Here is a 13002-nt window from a genome sequence, read left to right as displayed (position 1 = left end):
AGCTGATTCACTTTGTTATACAGCAGCAACTAACACACCATTGTAAAGCAATTATACTCCAATAAAGATGTTAAAAAAAATCTTGTTTTCCTAAATTAAAGCAATTATCAAGAAAATTATATATTGATAGTCCAGTAACAATTTTGGACTTTAGTAAAATATTTTTCTTTTATTAAAATAACAACAGTTAAAATATATTAGCCCATTTTTCCATCACTGTTTAGACATTTTTTACATGTGTGTGTATTAGTGTGTGTAGAATTCCATGAATTACTTAAGAAAATAAATAGTACTTTTTTGAAATAGTCTACTAACATAAATTTACTCACATTTCGTATAATCTGCTCACAAGTATGCAATATTTTTCAGTGCTTTTAAGTTGATAAGTTTATAATTTAAAAAAAAAATTTTAAATTTAAAAAAATTTTAAGTTTATAAGTTTATATTTATAAGTTTATATTAAGTTTATAATTTTAAAAAAATCTTCAGGTAGTTGATTTGGGGGATACATAAATTCTTGAAGAACATAAATCTGAAGAGTGCTAATGACAATATTAACATGAAGAGTCAAAGTATATTTCTACAAAATACTTTAAAGTTATTATTAATAAATACATTAAGTAATTAACTGCAGTAAAGAAGACTGGCACCATCTTAACCAAATGATGACAGTCAATATCACCAGTAATACAGCAATTATCTATGGTGTACTTTCCAATACAATGTATTGAGGAGAACACAGTTAATGTAAAACATTCTATGAAGTAACTAATCTATTCTTGAAACCTATTAAAGACAAGAAGAAGCTGAGGACCTGTTCTAGATTAAAAAAGCCTAATGAAACATAACAATTAAGTGCGTCATAAAGTTCTGTATTGGATCTTAGTCTTTTACAGCATATCATTAGGTCAATCAGTGAAATTTGAGTGAGGTTTGTGGATTAGATAGTAATATTTAATCAATATTTGATCAACAGTAATTTCCTGATTGTGATCATTTTCCTGGGGTTATGAAAGCAAGTGTCCTAATCTGGAAAAAGGGTACATGGGAGCTCTTAATACTATCCAATGACTTTTATGTATGTTTGAAATTATTTTAAAATCCAAAGTGAAAAAAAAAAAAAACCCACTAGGGAAGAGTGTACCAGGGAGAGAAAACAGTAAAAGCTAAGGCACTAAAACAGAGAAGGGGGCCAGAGACAGAATGGCTGCGTGGCTTAGCACGGTGAGGGAAGGGGTGTGTATGCACCAGATGAGGCTTGAAAAGGAGGCAGGAGCTGTATGTTGCAGGGCTTCACTGTCCAAAGGCATTTAATTTTTATTGTGAAAGAAAGAAAAAGTCCCGAAAGTTGTAAAACAGGTAATTGACATGACCTGATTTATGTTTTAAAAACGACACTGTGTGTTCTGAGTGTAGATTGGATTGGTGGTGGTGAGGAAATGCGGAAGCAGGAGTGAAGAGGCAGTTTCCTGGGAGAAACTGACTGCTTAGCCCATGCGACTTTGATGTAGATGAAAAGTAGATAGATTTGGTATGTATTTTGGAGTCAGGACCTACAGCTATAGGCTGATGGATTGAATGAAGGGATTAAGGATGACTCAGGTTCTCTGTAAAATCAGGGAGCATATAAATTATGCTCTTTGGTATGTTCCAAAGTACATGCGTAGCATAGGGTCTGGTATACATGATATATTCAATGTATATTGTATATATATTGATTGATAATTTTTATATCATTTGAAAATTATTAGAAAAGTGGACATAATTACAGAATAAAGCTTCCATAATGAATGCTTTAATGAGGAAATTATGCAGGCTTGTACCTTGAAGCATTTTTAAGTGATAATGTGTGCTATCAATGTGATTACTGCTATTATTCTATCACATTACAGATAATTTGATAATAATTCCATAGTGATTCAGAACTCCCTTTCCTTGGCTGCTACCTGATGGTTCATAGAATTACAGTATTGTAGCATTAAAAGTAACTTCAGAAGTGACTATTAGACAACATTGCAGCATTAAAAGTAATTTTAGAAGTGACTACTAGACTCCTAAAGAAATACGCTATTTCAGTATTTTCTGACAAACGTTCATCTAATCCTTCTCTAAGGATCCATGGGCCTAGGAAATCTTTGCATTAGTTTCAAAGACAGATCAACAAATATTGATCTCTGCTTCCTTCTCTTTCGTTTCTTCTTTCTGCTTCATCCTTCTCCATCATGCCATTTATGAAGAAAAAAGTATGGGATAGGATGGTGTATTATTCAGAGGTGATGCTCATTAGTGTGAGACAGGAAAGGCATTTAAATGGGTAACTAGAGGCTTTCCAAACCATTGCAAGGGCAGAGGATGTGACGGTCAGTAAAGACACCCTCAGGAAATGGAAAAGTGAAGGATCAGGGAGATCAACACAAGTGACCTTAGCTGCTTGCAGTATCAGTGGGTTCTTTTCGGGATGGCTCAGGAAAGCCTTGGGAAGCTTCCAGTAATGATCTTAAAGGCATAGAGCACTGAAATGAATACACTCAGGAGAAATTCCAGTGGCTGCCGACAATACCCTTCATCTGCTGCTTGACTGCTCGTGCCCACATATCTGTCTGCAGCTGCTGTGGGATACTCACTTCTCCTCCTGTCCTTCACCTCCCACATGGTGAGTGAGTCTGGGAAAAATGGTTTTTAGTTTTCTTCCCCTGCAGTCTTGGAGAGAGGTTTGAAGGACAGGGATGGTACTGAGAACTAGCAAATCATATTTATCACGGGTAGATGGATGTTTTTCTTTCTTTGAGCTCAGTACCCAAATGAACGGTTTGTTATTTCTCTGCACCTGCTATTAAAGTCAGTTGCTATTTACTTCTCCAGAATTCCTTATATCAGTATAATGAAACGTAAAGTGAGGAATTTGGGAATCTCTAATCAGGATTACCCAGAAGATTTTTATCAAGATGGCAAAGTTAACTAGGTCAATTTTGTTATGCTTCAGTATACATTTATGGGGAACAAACAATGGAATTTCAAATCCAAAGTCATTAATATATTTGATAATTTAGTTCAGAAACAGCACTTGGTTTAAAGACAATTTACATAATTAACCAGGTAGATGAATTTTATTCAGTTGCCAAATATGTATGGAGCACTTAAATGTGTCAGAAACTCTATTAGGTTTGGGGGGGGGGCACAAAAATTAATAGTCAATGATCTTAATCCACTGCGCATTCCACTGCCCTTTGCTTACTGTCAGGATCTGAGCTACTTGAAGTTCTTTACCTGTTAGTGATCTAAAGGTTTGTTCCTAAGGGGTCTAAATCATGTGTGGACCTGCCTCGTTTATCTGTCTGTTTGCCGACTTGTTTGTTCATATGTTTGTTTTGCCCTAATTTTCCATTAACTTTGCTGATTGGGATGGAAGTAATGAGCATCTCAGAGGTTCCCGATGTGTAGCAACAACCACAGTTTATCCTTGTTAATTAGGATTTATCACCCCCACCAGGATACTATCCCATTTGCCTTTTTTTTTTTTTAATATTTATTTATTTATTTTTGGCTGCACTGGGTCTTCGCTGCTGTGCGAGGGCTTTTCTCTAGTCACGGCGAGCGGGGGTCACTCTTCGTTGGCGCTGCGCAGGGCTTCTCATCGCGGCGGCTTCTCTTGTTGCGGAGTACAGGCTCTAGGCACGTGGGCTTCAGCAGTTGTGGCACGTGGGTTCAGCAGCTGTGGCCCATGGGCTCCAGAGCACAGGCTCAGCGGCCATGGCTCACGAGCTTAGTTGCTCCGTCGCATGTGGGATCTTCCCGGACCAGGGATCGAACCCGTGTCCCCTGCATTGGCAGGTGGATTCTTAACCACTGCGCCACCAGGGAAGCCCCTCCCATTTGCCTCTTGTTTGAGTGGCATGAGGAATGCAAAATGGCCCAGTGCAAACTAGAAAGGTACCGTCTCAGCTTCCGGTACTATGAAAGCAGGGGTGTTCTAGAGCAGGCACATGTGGGCTCCTGAGAACTACGTGGTTCACTTCTCAGCTCTGCATCTGTGACATCACCTTGGAAGCTGGAAATCAGCCTTTGGAAGCATGTACAGCACAAAAATCAGCAAATGCTGCAAGTCAGGGCCTGACATCAACTATGACTTCATGGCTTATTACAAAAACAAGCGCTGTAGCAGTTATGCATGTTTTCCTAAGCATGTTGTGTGTGTGTGTGTGTGTGTGTGTGTGTGTGTGTGTGTCTACCAATTACTTTCTCCCACTTCTAAAATGGACTGCCACACTGCAACTTCTTTGCTGATTATGGCCTAAAGTTTCAGGACCATTTCCTCCCAGGATAATGCTACAATATTTTCAACAGAAATGTTGACATGCAAAAGGTCAGACTTTACTGTGCTGCATTTGTCCATTAAAGGCTACGAGTTAATACGGCTTTACTGAGAAATCAGGGTTAACTAGGAAACTTAACCATGAAAGCATAGAAGAAAAAATACAAAAACTGCACACCGAGTATAGTTTCTTCTAGTTCAGTGTGGAAAAATCAGAGATAGCACCATTTTCTGGGCTAAAACACAATTAATTTTTTTATTATATAATTTTAAAACATACACAAAAAAGAGAGAAAGATATAATAAATCCTCATGTATTTCATTCACCCAACTTGAATAATTTTAAAGGACTGGCCAATCTTGTTTAATCTATTTCACAGCTATTTTTTTTTCTGGAGTATTTTAAAGCAAATCTCAGACAGCGTATAATTTTAATTTGGTCCTTTTAAAATAAACAGAGGTTACATAGAGGCAGAGACGAATCCACAGTGCCTCTTACTATTTACCCTCAAACAGTATTAAACACATTTAGGTTCTATCCCCATAGGTTTCATCCCTTAGTCCTAATTAAAATGACTCCTTTTCTTTTCTAAAACTCTTAGCTGTTCTGAATGTCCCCAGAGGGTTTTGCTTACAATGGGTGACTTGCAAAGGGGAGAGGGATTCCAGCCATTTTTATTACTTCTTCTTGGGCAGAAACAATGAGTAGTGATAAAAGGCAATCGTAATTCTATCACTTCATTGAGATGGATTCAATGAACATGTGGTCCCTCTCTATTCTCTAAGAACAACATTAGAATAGCAAGGAATCATTACATGTTGCTTGTATTATGGTTAATTTATCTCCCCCCTTCCCGCCCCCCCCCCGAAGTTCACACAGATATTAAAGTCAATTGTTAATAATCAGACGTTCCTAATCTCACCTCTACCCTGTGAGAATAAGAGAAAAATATCTTTTTATGATGAGTATTAGGGAAACTTTCATGCTATTATAAACTATTTAACCAAGAGATTTTCAGAAGAATCCCATTTCCCATGGCCAGACTCCCGGAAGCTAGTCGTGCTCCCCTACGTCAAACCCTGTTGCTTTCTCCATCTCCTGAGAGATTCTCCTTTTTAGGGTCCATTCCCTCCAGCCCCCTCTTAGAAAACTCCACTCAAAACTGTAGATTCCAGTCTTATTCTAGAATCAGTTCTTCCCCTCCACTAGTGCAATCTGGGGGACTCAATAAAAGAACCTGAGTAAATATCATGGGTCTGTTTTTCTGTTTAAAACAACCTATGAATAGCAAGTGTAGAAGAAGAGGCTTTAACAGAACTGTTGTGGGTGAGACATGGGAATTTAGGTATAGCTCACAGGTCTGGGTCAGATTTTGGTACTCCAATTTTCAGTATCCTCTGAGGACTCTCTACTAGGATGGACTGGAGATGGGTATTTGTTAGTGGAAATTTTGTGTAAAATGTTTACATGCACATATACCTTGACAAATAATAATTCAGAGGGAGTGTGGTCCAGATTCACATTAAACACACTTTATTCTCTCTAGGTTACTTCGCCTATCCTGTAGATACCAAAGTGTTATCAGTCACGCCTACGATCCTCTTCCCAATTCCAAAACCATATTCAGAGGGCTATGGGCCAATGAAAAATAGTGCTAATTGCTGTGCATTTTCCAAGCATCTGTCTTTTGTGGGTATCTGCTTCCACAAAAAGTCCTTTTGGAAGAAAAAAATATGTTTACTTACCTTAGATTAGACAGAAGCAAATGGATGTCAGTGAACGGGGTAAAAGAAGGAGTTATTATCCTTCTGTCCATCAGAATCAATTCTCTGGTGGGTCAAGAATGAGGGAAGGGAGAAGCATGGTGTCTCAGTTACATATTCACTGCTTGATCCTCATTTCCCCATCTTGTTGTGGACCAAAGGAGACTTTCTGTTTGAGGGAAATATGAGAGATTTGTTCCCAGTGTTAAAATTAGATGTGTAATGATATGATAAATGTTAATTTCTAAAGATAAAAGTCTTTAATAAATATTAATTTATGCCTTTAAATAATAGTATTCAAGCTTTACTGTGATTAAAATGACTTAGGAAGCTTATTTAAATTACTACTTTCTAGTTCTCAGATATTCTGATTTAATAAGTCTGGGAAGGACTCAGTGATTGACATTATTTTTAATGGATATTTTTGCAGATCTGGATACAAAAGATCTGCATCATTTACTATGAGAAATATGCTACCATCAGGTGTAAATATATGAAGCAAACAGTGTAGTGAATAGATGTCATATTCCACTAACTCAGATGCACAAATTATTTCAAACTTTAACAAATGCTCTTAGCTCCAGCACACTGTGAAACACCTGTGTCGAAAGAATCTGGCTCCCTTAGATCCACCACACAGGCTTTCTTTTATTCTCTCCCCTTGCAAAGACACTTTCTCTGCTTTCTTTCTCCTCAAGCCCTCAATCTCTATACCCTCCATGAACTAAAATTTCTGTGTGAAAGACGGGTAGGATAGCAGGGCTGCAAGGAACTTTTGCTTTGCTTTTGAGCCCAAAGTCATGACTTAATAAAAAGAAATTAACAAGAATGAAAATGCACAAACTATCAACACAATATATTATCATGCTGAGTAAATCTACTGGTATTGATATCTTTGATCATTATAACAATATTCATTCCACTTATAATTCCCATTTGGTATATTTTTGAAATATTATTTTTTCTAATTTTGAAAGTAATTTATATACAGTATATAAACTTGGAAAATACTGAAAAATTATAAAAGTAAATAAAATCACCCATAATACCACAAACCAGAAAATAATCTGGAAAAGTTTTTAATAAACTTTTTCTCAACAACCCTAAAATCTCTACAGCAATCACTTTATTCCTTTATTTACAACCCTAAAATCTCTACAGCAATCACTTTATTCCTTTATTTACAACCCTAATATCTCTACAGCAATCACTTTATTCCTTTATTTCCCAAGCAATCGCATAGGAAAGACCAGTAAGAATGAACATGACATAATGGAGTGTGGAATATAATAATAGCCGAGACATTTACTTGAGGTTTTCTTCTTGCCTGAAATGATCCTGTTTACCACAGGACATTGGTATGGATGCCCAGTTGCACTTAGTGGTCAATATGGTTGATCTCTGAGACAATAAAATGCTTAAAGCAAGTTAGATTTAATAGTTTATAGAAAAAAGTGTGATTTATCTAAATCTCCGACTAGTAACAGCACTTAAATACAATACTGGTATACTTTTAGCCAATCCTTACCTATTACCTGTTTTTGTTTTTGTTGTTGATTGGTTTGTTTATAGTCTCCTTAACATGGTCCTTTATATTTGTATCTGTTGGCATTGATCTTAAATCCTTGTATCTAGACTAGACCCATCCAAGTCTGTTGAGGTCTTTAAAATTTTTTTCAATTCTAGAACTCTCTCCACTGAGTCAGAATCTCCAGGGATTAACCTCTGAATTCTTTATTTTTATTAAATAACACGAGTAACTCTAGTGTGTGGCCAAGTTTGGGAATGATTGAAATAGGACAAAAAGATGAGGGTGTCCCTAAAAAGTTGTTTTCCTTTAAAAATAGTTTTCAAAATATTTGAACTTCTTTCCAGAATTTTGTTCCCCAGATGACAGCCTTTTGATTGTAATTGACTCAAACTGATATATTTTTAATCTTGCAGTGGCTCCATTTTGAGGAAAGATTTGATATTACTGTTTAGATTTGCTAAAAATAAGTCATCTTTAATTAGTCTCTTATCTCTCCAATTTCCAGGCAACTCAAGAAAACAGATATAACCCATATTTTTCTTTTACCAAGATAATTCAGTAAAAGTTTTTTTTTTTGCCTGAATTATCCAAACTACCTTAATAGCATATTGAAAACTGCATATTTTTTCTAATTTATGCTATCATGACTGTGTCTTAGACGTTCTGATGGCTTTAGTTAAAATAAGGGTAATTTAATTTAACTATAATGAACAATTTCTGTAGTATTAAAAATGGAATAGTGGCATTTCCTTTTGAATCCTCAGTACGCCAATAGATCATATTACAGATGTTATGCCTTCTCTCATCCTTCCATGCCTTCTATACCACTGGATCTTTAGAAGATGTGGAAAGAACCAGAGAAGGGAGTTATTTCAGCAATGTGTACATTTAGATGGAAGATTTGTTAATAAATGGTTTTCTGAGAAGCAATCAAACTTCTGTCCTTCTGAATTCACAGAATTATAGTGTAGCTGAAATGAAATATTGTACATGAAATCTATGAATTGTTTTCCAATAACACTTTTTATATGCGGTACATTTTATCTGACAAAGTTTTAAGTCAAGTTTAGATTTAGAAGACACAGGCTAGTTGTTAAAATTTGTGACAGTGTTTTGATGTTCCTTGCAAAGTATTTTACTTACTTTGCTGTCCTGAACAAATGACTTGTTTTGCTGATTTGTGGCTCAATTAATGATCTTTCATCATTAGAGGTGACCCTACCAAAGGCTGATATTCTTTAGTGTACCATACAGAATTGGACTAAATATCACTTAACAAATCAGCTTTGCCCTTTTCCAAATGAAGTTTTTCCCATGTCATAAAGCGTGGACCCTTAATGATGGAAACACATCTAGCTTCAAAATTAGATATTAAACAGCCTACCCGGTTTTTCAACTGACTGCCAGTGCAGAAAAAAAGATATGAGTCATTGGGAATGGCTTCAATTCATTGTCAACCACAGCTGATATTGCAGGTTCCTATTTCTGCAATATATTCACTTTCAGATGTGATGTTCAAATCGAATTATAAATCTTCTTTGCCATGAACCTGAAGAGAAAAATATCCTTTGATGTATTTATTTGTTCCTTGGTGGTGGTTTTGGAGTTCATGAGATATTACTCTTACAGCTGTGGAAATTATGTGGGCATAATTATATATGGTTTTGAAGTTTATTATTTCTGTTGGATATGTTATTGCATTTAACACATATATGTATACACATATATATGAAGAAGGGACCTTAAATACTTTTGATTTATTTTTTAATTAAAAATATTTTATTTCATCTATAGGCTATTATTTACTCTTAAAAACTTACATAAAGAAATTCTGAGCCCATAGCTTTAATACTCATGTCCACTTATTAAAAGCAAAGAGAGAGAGAAAAAAACAAACTGAAAAAGAAAACATATTGTTTACCAGACCCTGAAAATGTACCCCATAAATTTTTCGTATGAATGTGATCATTTTCTAATTTCACACATTCAGAAGAGCCTACTCATACTTTCAAGCTGAGAGAAAAGAAATTTTCAATTTCAAGAATACTTCTGAAAAACTTTATAAAAAATGTTTAACCAATGAATTAACGAATACTTATATTATTATGATATCAAATTACATATAATTAGCATCATGGATTTCTGGCCACATACACTATTTTACAAATTGTTTCCAGGTTATAAAAATACTGTGAGCAGAACAGATTTACACAGGAAGTCCCATGAAGAGTTCCTCTTGGGGGGAAGATTATTCTATTTCGTTGGGCTATGCTTACTTCCCTCTAAGAAACAGGTCTGAAGTACTTGGGCATATCTACACAGACTAGGTATAAAAGAATAGAGAATTAAGGCAACGATGTGGAGATGTGTGTCTCAAACTTGGATGTGCATACATATCTCTTGAGTTTGTTAAAACACAGATTCTGATTCCACAGTTCTCTGATGAGGTCTGAGATTGTACATTTGTAACAAGCTCCCAGATAACACTCACATTGCTCAGACCACACACCAAGTACATGTAGAGCACTGGATTCTATGCCTGACTGCCCATCAAAGTTACCTCGGGGAGATTCTACACCAAAAGAGAGGCCTGTGCCATAACACAGATCTGAATCTGGATCACCCAGTGGGCCCCTGACATGTGTGCAGTTAATAAGCTGCACCGCTGATTCTGAGTCTCAGCTAAGGTGGCAAACCACGGGCTTAGACTAATGTTTCTCTCTGCCGAGAGTGCACACAGGTATAGGTGTGTGTTGGGGAGGCATGTGGACGGGGTTTAGGGGTGGAAGTTTTTTACGGATAAGAAAGAAGAGGAGAGTTTTATTCTGAGCAGGTGAACCTCCTCCTCTCAAAGTTTCTTTCCTCCTAAACAGAGAAGTACCGATTGGTGACGTAAAAATCTGACACATTGTCACAGCCTCATTATTCAGAACTAAACCCAGAGACCTCTGCAATCATTTCTCAATTCTCTTCCCCTCCTCAACTCTGCTCTGGTCATAACTGGCTTCCTTGTTGTTTCTGAAAATCCCTAAGCAAACCACCCCCAAATTTTGCACTAAATGTTTCTTCAGCCTGGAATAATTTTACCCCAAATATCCCTTAGCAGATCTCTTACTTTTTCAAGTATTTGATCAAATATTGTCTCCTCAGTAAGCCTTCTGATCACCCCATTCAAATGACAACTTGCCACTAGCTCTTCTGCTCTTCCTTTTTTGCATCACTTTTTCTATAGCACATTTCACATTCTATCACATTATTTATTATGTTTACTAATCAATTTCTGTTCTCACTCCTCTTTACCATCACTAGAAGGTAGTGATGTAGGGGAGCTTTGTTCACAGATATTGCCAAACTGATAGGAAATTCCTATACCATAGCATGTGTTTGATAAATGAATGAAAACATATAAACTCAGATGTCACTTCAGAGAGGTCTTCTGTAACTGCCCCTGTAAAAGAAGTACCCACCTTCAAATGTCCTATCTTCATCCCTCTTTATTACAGTAGCCTATTACACTAGCTTATTATATATTCCTTAGGCTCTCTCTCTCCCCTTCTCTCTCTCTCCACATGTATACACATACATTATTTTTATTTGTTTTTGAGTTTATTATTAGAACATAAATTTTTTAAGGACAGTGGTATTATTTCAGAGGTATGTACTAAGCAAACATAACACCTCCTAGCACAGAGTAGATGGGTAATAAATATTTGTTGACTCTTTTTAAAAAGGGGGGAGTATAAAGATATGTTAGCTTCTCTGCATTGCTATAATGTAATGAATAATTGCTGTTTTACATTTCTCCGGATAGAGAAACATTGTCTGGTGTTCATGGCTGATTTAATGCTCTATTATTCAAGCAAGCAAGGGCAAACAAATCAGTTAGACATTTATTCCCAACATTTATGCTATGACCAAGCAAAGTTTAGATTATGATTGTGTCCAGCTGGTTTGCTTGCCAAAAAGCACCCACGTACTCAGAGTCTCCCTCCCCCCATCCCATCTCATTTTCTTGGCTCCAAAAGGTGCATGCCCAGAGTTCTACTAATGAGGAATTGGCACTGCCAAAAGTCTGGTTCAGTCCAAGGAAAATTCACACAGCTGGCTAAAGTCATCACATGGTGGGATGCTGTTTTTCTACTTAAATACACTTGTGGTCTCTCAAGAACTCACTATTTCATCATTGTTTACTTTTGGTCCAACAGGGTCTACAGTTTCCATTATACAGCACTTCAGCAACCCCGTAGCTGCAGAGGTTGCCCACACTGACAGGGCATATATGAGGCATTGATCCCTAGACTGGCTAAACAGAATTGAAGCTGGTGCCTGTGTGCTCTTCCCTGACCTAGGCCATCCAGTTGTGATTTATTTACGTAGTTTGTGGCACAGGAGACCACACTCAAAAGATGAAAAGATGGTTGTGCATTTGTTGTTCTTGATGTAATTGCAAGTATAGGTATAGGAAAGAAGAAAAGACTCCACTCTCAGCTTCAAAATCCCCCAGTCTTATTTTCTAAAATTACAAGAATGGTTAAAATCAAAGTAATCAATTCAGAATTGACAAGATAGAAGCTAAATGCAGATCATTTTGGGTCTCTGGCTACACCTCTTGCTAACAATTAGTAGTCACTTTATTCAGTCATTCATTTATTAATTCACTCAAGAAGTTTTACTTAATCCTATAATGTACACAATATTGTGCAAAGCACTTAGGGACAAACCTCAACAATTCTAATTATGCAAAATATGGGAAAAAAAACAGAAAAAAGGATCATGGACGTAGTGAGTGTAACAAGTTTATATCCAATTCGACAAATATTTCTTAAGGTACTCATTTTGTGTTCCAAATATAACACCTGTACATACGCACAGTTGGTTTGACCAATTATTAGTTCCATACTATACACACATACATTTGAAAGCTATAAACAGTTTGGGTTTAGAAAAATCCTAGAGTATAACGAAGAGGCAACACTTTAAAAGCACACTCTCTTTGCAAAGGAATAGTAAATAATGAAAAAAGAGATTGGAATCAATTAAAAAATGTGTTGGGAATATATCTTTCGCAGAGTGTGTTAAGATCTCATGGTGGTTGTGGTGGTAGGGGTGGGATTACTAAGATAAATGATCATCTCACCTTCAAGGGGTTTATAATCCTTATGAATTATAAGAACCACCTCCAAGGTCTCAGTTCACTCACTCTAGCACTCTCTGTCAAAGGCAGGTATGGGAATTGTACCCCACCAGAAACGCACTGCTGCACACTCAGAAACTCATTTTAGGCCGATGTGCGTTCTCAGATATTGTGGAATATGTACTCAGTGGTAGACAGAGAGCGGCAGAGCAAAATCTTCTGGGCTGCCTGACTTCCCAGGTGTGCAGTTAGCAGGTGAGA

The 13002-nt window shown here is 36.6% G+C and overlaps 1 long non-coding RNA gene across 1 annotated transcript in view; it reads left to right on the top strand.

The window, feature by feature from the left end:
- Positions 1-2527: 2527 nt before the first annotated feature.
- Positions 2528-13002, top strand: part of LOC137202966 (uncharacterized) — a 29443-nt gene continuing 18968 nt past the window's right edge. Inside the window, exon 1 of the long non-coding RNA XR_010932816.1 lies at positions 2528-2653. This is a non-coding gene — a long non-coding RNA (uncharacterized lncRNA). The remainder of the gene's footprint in view (positions 2654-13002) is intronic.

This window comes from Pseudorca crassidens, chromosome 11 (assembly GCF_039906515.1).
Source record: "Pseudorca crassidens isolate mPseCra1 chromosome 11, mPseCra1.hap1, whole genome shotgun sequence".
NCBI classification, from domain to species: domain Eukaryota; kingdom Metazoa; phylum Chordata; class Mammalia; order Artiodactyla; family Delphinidae; genus Pseudorca; species Pseudorca crassidens.
The sequence above is the reverse complement of the archived record's forward strand: the minus strand, read 5'-3'. Positions and strand labels throughout refer to the sequence as shown.